Raw genomic sequence first — 7,856 nt, forward strand, 5'->3', positions numbered from 1 at the left:
GCTCCTATGTCAGGTGCAATGTTTCCTAGAGTTATATCTTCTTGTTGGATTATTCCCTTTGTCATGTAGTGTCCTTCTTTGTCTCTTACTATAGCCTTCATTTATATTTTAAGGTACCTAAACTTCTCTCACCTCTGGGCCACACTGGAAGAGTTGTCTTGGCCCACACATTAAACACATTATAATACACAATCACAAAACAATCTCATAATCTTTATAGTAAATTCATGACTTTGTGTTGGAATCTATTCACAGCTATCCAGGGCAGCACGAGCCCATGGATTGTAAGTTGGCCTCCGCTGAAAGTCTATTTCTTATATATATATATATATATATATATATATATATATAAGCACTGCTACCATAGCTTTGTTTTCCTTTGCATTTGCATGAAATCTTTTTCCAACCCTTTACATTTAGTTTGGTTCATCTTTTCATCTTAGATGAGTCTCTTAGAGGCATTTCATCTATGGGTCTTGTATTCTTATCCATTCAGCTACTTCATGTCTTTTGATTGGAGAATTTAAGCCATTTAGATTTAAGGTGATTATTGATAGATACATATGAAGTGCCATTTTATTGTTAGACTATTTTCCTCTGGTTTTGTTTCTTCTTCTTCCTCCTCTTCTTTTTCTTCTTTCTCCTCCTCCTCCTCCTCTTCCTTCTCCTTCTTCTTCTCCCTCTTCTCCTTCTTCTTCCTTTTTCTTCTTCCTCCTTCTTCCTCCTTCTCTTCCTCATCCTCCTCCCCCTCCTCCTCCTCCTTAAAGCAAGGTCCTTAACTTGTTTTGCAGTGCTGGTTTGGTACAGGGAACAGGTCCTCCTGGCAATGGCAAATGTATCCCAGCTATATCAGAAAACCAGCAGGCATGATTTCGCACACAGGAACCAAACCCACAGATCAGCTTCCCTATGGGAAATCAGGTATGCACTATACCTAGGCTACTTTGAGGCTTGCTAAAACTCCCTAGCCCTGAGTTTAAGCAGCAAATGTTCATTGTATATCTTTAAAGTAACTTCCTAAAGTCTGTTAATTATCTCAAGGAGAGAGTGCAACCAGACCAATCACTTTTATCATTCCCTTGCATTTGCAACATTTTTTTCCTTGTTAATCTGTAAGAAGTAATCAGTAACATACTTTCCTTTCTTATCTGAAAAAAGTAATCACGTACAGCAAACCTGAGCATAACGAATGAGAACCTCCTTTTATGTATGCTATTAGAAAGCAATAAAAACCTGTCCAGGCAAGGGTCAGCGCACTCTCTCACTCAGAGGGTGGCCATGCCATCTCTTTTTCTCCACAGAACTTCAGTAGTCCATGTGAATTTCTTCATTGTATCCACAATGCCACAGATAACTCTGGCTGGCATCTGCATCAGTTTGGTGTTAACAACCTCCTTTAGCTTTTTCTTGTTTGGGAATCTCCTTATTTCTCCTCAGGGCTCTCTTTTGATTTTAAATGATAGCCTTTCTGGTAAATACTTACTTTTGCTCACCTTAAATACTTCATGGCAAGCCCTACTGGCGTGAAATGTTTCTGTTGAGTAATCTGATGCCAATATCCTTCCAGAACTTCAGCTGCTATCCATGGGAGCCCAGCCAGCCCTGTCATGCCTCCTCCATACTCCCTATGATTCTCATTGTGCTAAAGTGGTTTCTTTCATCTCTCCAGGGTTATAAGGCTTCTCTCCAACCTGTGTTCAGTTGGTTCTGAGCTGTTTTTAAAATATCCCTTCATGTTCCCAAATTGCCTCTGTCAGTAAAGCTTTCACATGAAGCAAAGGCTTCAAGATACAATTAAAAAAAATATTTTCTAATACTAAAATACACATAACAAGAATTTACTATATTAACCATTTTAAGGTACAGTTCAATAGTATTAAATACATTCACATTGCTGTGCAGCCATCATTACATTTCATCATTTTGCCATTCCCATCAACAGTGCATAAGCATTGTGACCTGCCTGCAGGGTGTGAGATGGAATCTTATTGTATTTTTTTAAGTTTTTTCTACTTGAAGTATAACTGATTTACAATATTCTATTAGTTTCAGGTGGACAACACAGTGACTTGTATTTATGTAAATGATAAGGTGATCACCACAACAGGTCTAGTTACCCTCTAGTCACTCTGTAAAGTTATTATAATGTTATTGATTACATTCCCTGTCCTGTTTGGTATATTCCACAGATATATTTATTTTATAAGTGGTAGTTTGTACCTTTTAATCACTTTCACCTCTATTTACTGTTGCATTCAATATCCTTGAGGAATGAGCATCGGAGACTTTCAGGGGTTCAAAGGTGTTATTTTATTGGCCAAGTTTAACCTGTGCAGGGGCGAACTCTCAAAGTGTCCAGTGACACAGTGCCCACAAGGATCTGCAAACGAGAGCCGCTAGAGCACTTACAACTACGTTCTTATATAGGGGAAGGCAAACAAGCATTATACAGAAGCAGATGTGGCAGTTAGCAATTCGCTTCCAAAGACCGCATGCGGGAATTTCAAACCAAGCATTCTTGCATAAGGCGGGAATGCAGGCTGTTTGTTCATTAACCTAGTAATCTCCTGGCTCTAGCTAGCTAGTTTTCTATTTTCTCATTAAAAAGTACAAAGCACTGCTTATCTAGCCTACCCAGGGGAGAGCGTCTGCTAGACACGGGATGTTTGCTTAACTGCACTGTGTCTCCCCTATCATTTCCTTTTAGCTACAATGTAGTTCTTGTCTATTAGAGGAAATTTAGTTCTTAATTTCCTTATTCCCAACATTTACTATCCCTCCATCACAACTTTCTGTAAACTAGCAGTTTTTTTGTTGCATCTATGAGCCTATTTTTATTTATTTTTGTTCATTTGTCTAGCTTTTTAGGTATCACATACAGTTATATCATGCAGTAATTGTCTTTGTGAGAATATTTTCTTAATATAATACTCTCCAGGACCACCTATAATATTTTGTCCCAAATAACAAGATTTCACACATTTTTATGGCTGAGTAACACTTTTCATATAAATGTGCATTTACAAATATATTGTTAAGATATTGTTTTCATTTTATTTATTCATATATTTATGAACACTTAGGTTACTTCAGTATTTTGCCTGTCAGGAATAAGGCACAAGCCTGTAATCAATAGTGGTACATACAACTTTTTGAATTAGTGTTCATATTTTCTTTAGACTAATGACCACAAGTTAAATCACTGAGTTGTATGGTAATTCTACTTTTAATTTTTGTAGAAATCCCCTTGGCTTTCTGATTAGCATTTTTATGAGACATAATTTCTTACCACAGTTTCTGAACTTAATACACAGCCCTAGGCTGTGGATTCCATGATAAACTCAACTGTCTTGAGGATATTGAACTTAGCCTCTTTCATTTAGAAAATCTTTGCAGCCTGTGTCTCACTAAGGTCCAACAGCACCCCCTGTCTATGGTCTGAGTGCCCAACACTGCAGGAGCTGTTGTGCTAGGTACACATGTTTGGGTGTACAGAGCCATTACAGATTTTTGAAGTCACAGGGTAAGAAAACCCTGAATGGGTAAAAAATACAAATGTTAAAAAAAAAAGACATAAAGGGAACAACTATTTGTGAACATTTTTTCTGGGCTCAGTTGGAAATGCCTCCCCTCAGGCAAAATAGAGAGTATAAATGTCAACCTCTACAGCAACAATAAATGTGCTGCACCTATAAAAGCAAAACAGAGGGATCCTGTCCTGAAGTCCTTTCTTTTACTCTTGGAGTCTCTGCTCCAGTATTTTCAGCACTTTGTTGTGGCTGTTAGAGGAGAGCACTACGTGCTCCAGAGGTGAAAATGTAATAGAACTGGATGAATCAGGGCATGATTGTTACAGGGTGCAGCCAAGAGGGTGGCCCTAAATAGGGATTTGGAATGGAGTCTAGAACTCATGTGTCCAGGAAATATTGGGGTGTCCTCACCCCTTTCCCCACAGGTGTGGGTTGGGAAAAGGAACAGATGGAGGAGGGCCGTTGAGAGCTGTTTTGCATAGCAACAGCTTTGCAGCTAACCTCTGGTGTGGTCATTTAACATATCTATAACCTTTAACTGGTTGCATAGATATGTTAAATAGCTGTGGTCAAGCTCTGAGACAGTGGAGTGGAAGTAACTTCCCCACCAAGACATAACTAGGGGGCAGGTCCACTGAGTTACAGCGCCTGCCTGGGACCTTGGAGAAGACTCGCTCCATGACATGGGGCTACATCTGCCCAGACTCACGATGGCAGCCTAGTAAAGCTGGAACAATATGAGAGTGATGGCAATTGTAGCCAATTGTGTGGGGAGTCGGAAATGGGGCTGCAGAGGAAGATTGGCATGGGGATTTAAACCCAGATGCCCCAGCCACTGTGCGGGGAGAACCACGTGGCTTTGCCAGAGTGGGGACTCCCGTGGCTTTAAAAGGGGGAACCACCACCCAGCTTTAGCAGAGATCCTGGTGACATAGCTGATGGTGCCAGGAACCAAGGGAGGCCTACCAGCCAAGACAGATTACTGGGAAGAACTGGGGGCTGCCTGAGCCACAGACTTCCATTTCTTTTCCTGAGATATGGTACTTCAGACTGGGCAAAGGGGGAAGGAAGAACTGTGTGTGTTTGTGGGTGTTTTAAGGGACTTTGGGATTTTGATGAAGACATTAGGTTACTACTTTAAGTTTGCATAGTATTAAATAAACATTTCCTTTCCTTTTCATGAATCCGTAGCATTGAGAGATGTCTTTCCTATAAGGTGGCTGACATAACAAACCTGGGGGGGTTCCTTTCCGTAATAGTGTATTGCCCTTTGCACCCCCCTTGTTGTTCTGTAACATGATGATATCATACAAAATTTCTGAGTCTTATTGTGTTTACAGTAAACCTATTCTGATGGAAAAATATGTCATAAATGGGGCAGTTCTTGGTGTTTAAAACAGCACTTTAGTTAGCCTTTAATTTCTGAGGAAGGAAAACCATGTTAATAGTTCTGAGGTCTAAAAAATGTGTCCTCTCTGATTTGACTCTAGTGTTAGGTGGGTATTCTCCTTTTTTTTTCTTGGTGCTGCACAAAATCTAAGGTCAACAGGACCTCAAACTCTTTACACCTGTGTACAACTCTTAGTTTCCAAGCTCTTTATTAATAGTTTTGGGCCATAGTCAATTTACAAAATTTAAATTATGGCAAGAGGATGACCTGGTTAAAAGAGTAAAGGAATGTAAAATAATATTTCAAACAAATAACAATGAAAAGAAGTGAGGGCAGCAAGTCCAAGAAGAAGGAAAAATTCCAAGCTGAATTTATGAGGCAAGCATTATCCTAATTCCAAAACCAGATAATTACACTACAATGAAAGAAAATTATAGGCACTTATCCTTCATAAATGGAGATGCTAAAATTCTCAAAAAAATTAGTAATCCAGACTCAGCAATAGATTAGAAAGATCATATGACATGATCATGTGGCATTTGTTCTGGGGATGCAGGGTTGCTACAATATATGCAATTAAATAAATACAATAAAACTCATAAACAAAAAGAAATGTAAAACCACAAGGTCACAACAATAATCTCAGGAAAAAATTTCATAAGATCCAGCATCCACTTATCATAAAAAAAAGTCAGCAAAGTAAGAATAGGGAAAACAAAGGCCATATATGAAAACCCCACTGCCAACATCACATTCAATGGGCAAAAACTTAAGGTGTTACCTATAAAATCAAGGACTAGACAACGTTATCCACATTCACCAGTCTTATTCAACATAGCACTGGAAATGCTATCAACAACAATAAGAGAAGAAGAAAATATGCACTGCAACCAAATTAGAAAGAAGAAAATAAGACTCATTAATCATATTTTATATGATGTTCTATGTAGAAAACCTTATAACTGTACCAACAGCTTCTGAGTCAAAAATGAACTTAGTAAAGTAGAAGCATACAAAATTAATATTCAGAAATTGGTAACACATCCATACAGCAATACTGAACTATCATAAAGAGAAACTGAAAAACAGCCCCATTTACTACTGTGAAACCAAATGACAACAAAAATCTAAGGTAAATAGAAAAAAAATTAACCAAGGAAGTAAAGACCTGTACTGTGAAAACTATGGGACACAGAACAAGAAATCAAGACAGATACAAATCAGCAGAAGTATATACCATGTTCATGTAATTGAAGAGTTGACATTATGAAAATGCCCAGGCTGCCCAAAAGAATCTATCCATTTAATTCAATTCTTATCACAATACCAATAGCATGTTTCACAGTTCAGAACATATATCCTAAAAATGTACATGGAACCAAAAGAAAAAAAAAATACGAATGGCTTTCAAAAGCATGAGAAAAAAAGAACAAAGGTGCAGAGATTACAGTGACTGAAACAAAACTATACTACAAGGCCTTTTTAAGCAAAAGAGCTTTGTACTATCAAAAGAACAGACAGATACATTAATGGAACTGAGGAGAGATCCCAGAAATCAACACTCTCCTCTGTGAAGAATTAATATTTAACAAAGGATGCAACATCATACAATGGAGTAAAGACATTCTTGTTTAATAAGTGGTGTTGGGAAAATGGAACAGGTACAGGCAAAAAAATGAAGCTAAACCACCAAACTTACACCATACAAGAATAAACTCAGAATGGGTAAAATATTTAAATGAAAGTTGCAAAAACATAAAAATCCTAGAAGAAAACATAGGCAGTGAAATCTCAGATATCTGCTATAGCAATATTTTTTACAACATGTCTCCTAGGGCCAGGAGAAGTAAAAAATAAACAAATGTAAATGCATCAAATTAAAAAGCTTCTTTACAGCAGAAGAAACCATGGACAAAATGAAAAGAGAAACTACTGTATGGGAGAACATATTTGGCAATGATATATTGGAGAAGGGGTCAATTTTCAAGCTACATGAAGTTCTTATACAACTCAACACCAGGAAGACAAACAATCCAATTAAAAAATGGCTGACAGACCTGAAGAGACATTTCTCCAATGAGGACATGAGATGGCCAATATACATATAAAAAAAGCTCAATGTTACTAATCACCAGAGAGAGGCAAATTAAAACTACAAAGAGATATCACCTCCCATCTGCCAGAATGACTACCATCAACAAATCAACCTACAAGTGCTGGGTAGGATGGCCAGAAAAGAAAATCCTAGTTCACTGTTGTAGAATATGCAGATGAATACAGCCACTGTGGAAAACAGTGTGGAGTTTCTTCAAAGAAAGTAAAAATGATGGTGATCCAAGATGACAGAGGAGTAGAAATTATGCTAACTCCCTTCCAGTACCAATCTGGAATTACAACTAAATTGTGGAGTAATCACCAGGCACAAACAACTAAACGATAGTGAAAGGGAAGCTTTATAACCAGGGATGGACTGAAGAATCAGCTTCAGCACAATTTCACTGGTAGGGAGAGCAGTGGAGACACAATTGGGCAGGCTGGATGCCCACAGGTGGTGAGGCAGGAGATAGTCAGGAAGGAAGCTCCAGAAGCCCCCGCAGGGCTGAGGTAGAAAACATCTGTACATGACAAAGACCCCCTAAAACGGGTTGTTCCTGTTTACTGGGATAACTCTGAATCATAGAATGCGCCTGCGTGCTACCCCTGATTCATTATAATATCATTATAATGAAATAACATTGTGGGACTCCCTTCTCCAGTAGCCAATCAAGAAAATCATGGGAAACCACACATGTGCAGTAGCTTTGAAATCCAACTCCTTGTACCTGCGCAGGAAAAGCCCACCAAAGATGAGCAAGGGGGCTTCTGCGCTATAAGAATAGAATCCCCCAGCGCACATGCCCTTTTCTCTGCTCAGAGCTGGCCCACTCCCGTGTCCT

The sequence above is a fragment of the Phyllostomus discolor genome, chromosome 12 (genome assembly GCF_004126475.2).
Source record: "Phyllostomus discolor isolate MPI-MPIP mPhyDis1 chromosome 12, mPhyDis1.pri.v3, whole genome shotgun sequence".
Classification (NCBI taxonomy): Eukaryota; Metazoa; Chordata; class Mammalia; order Chiroptera; family Phyllostomidae; genus Phyllostomus; species Phyllostomus discolor.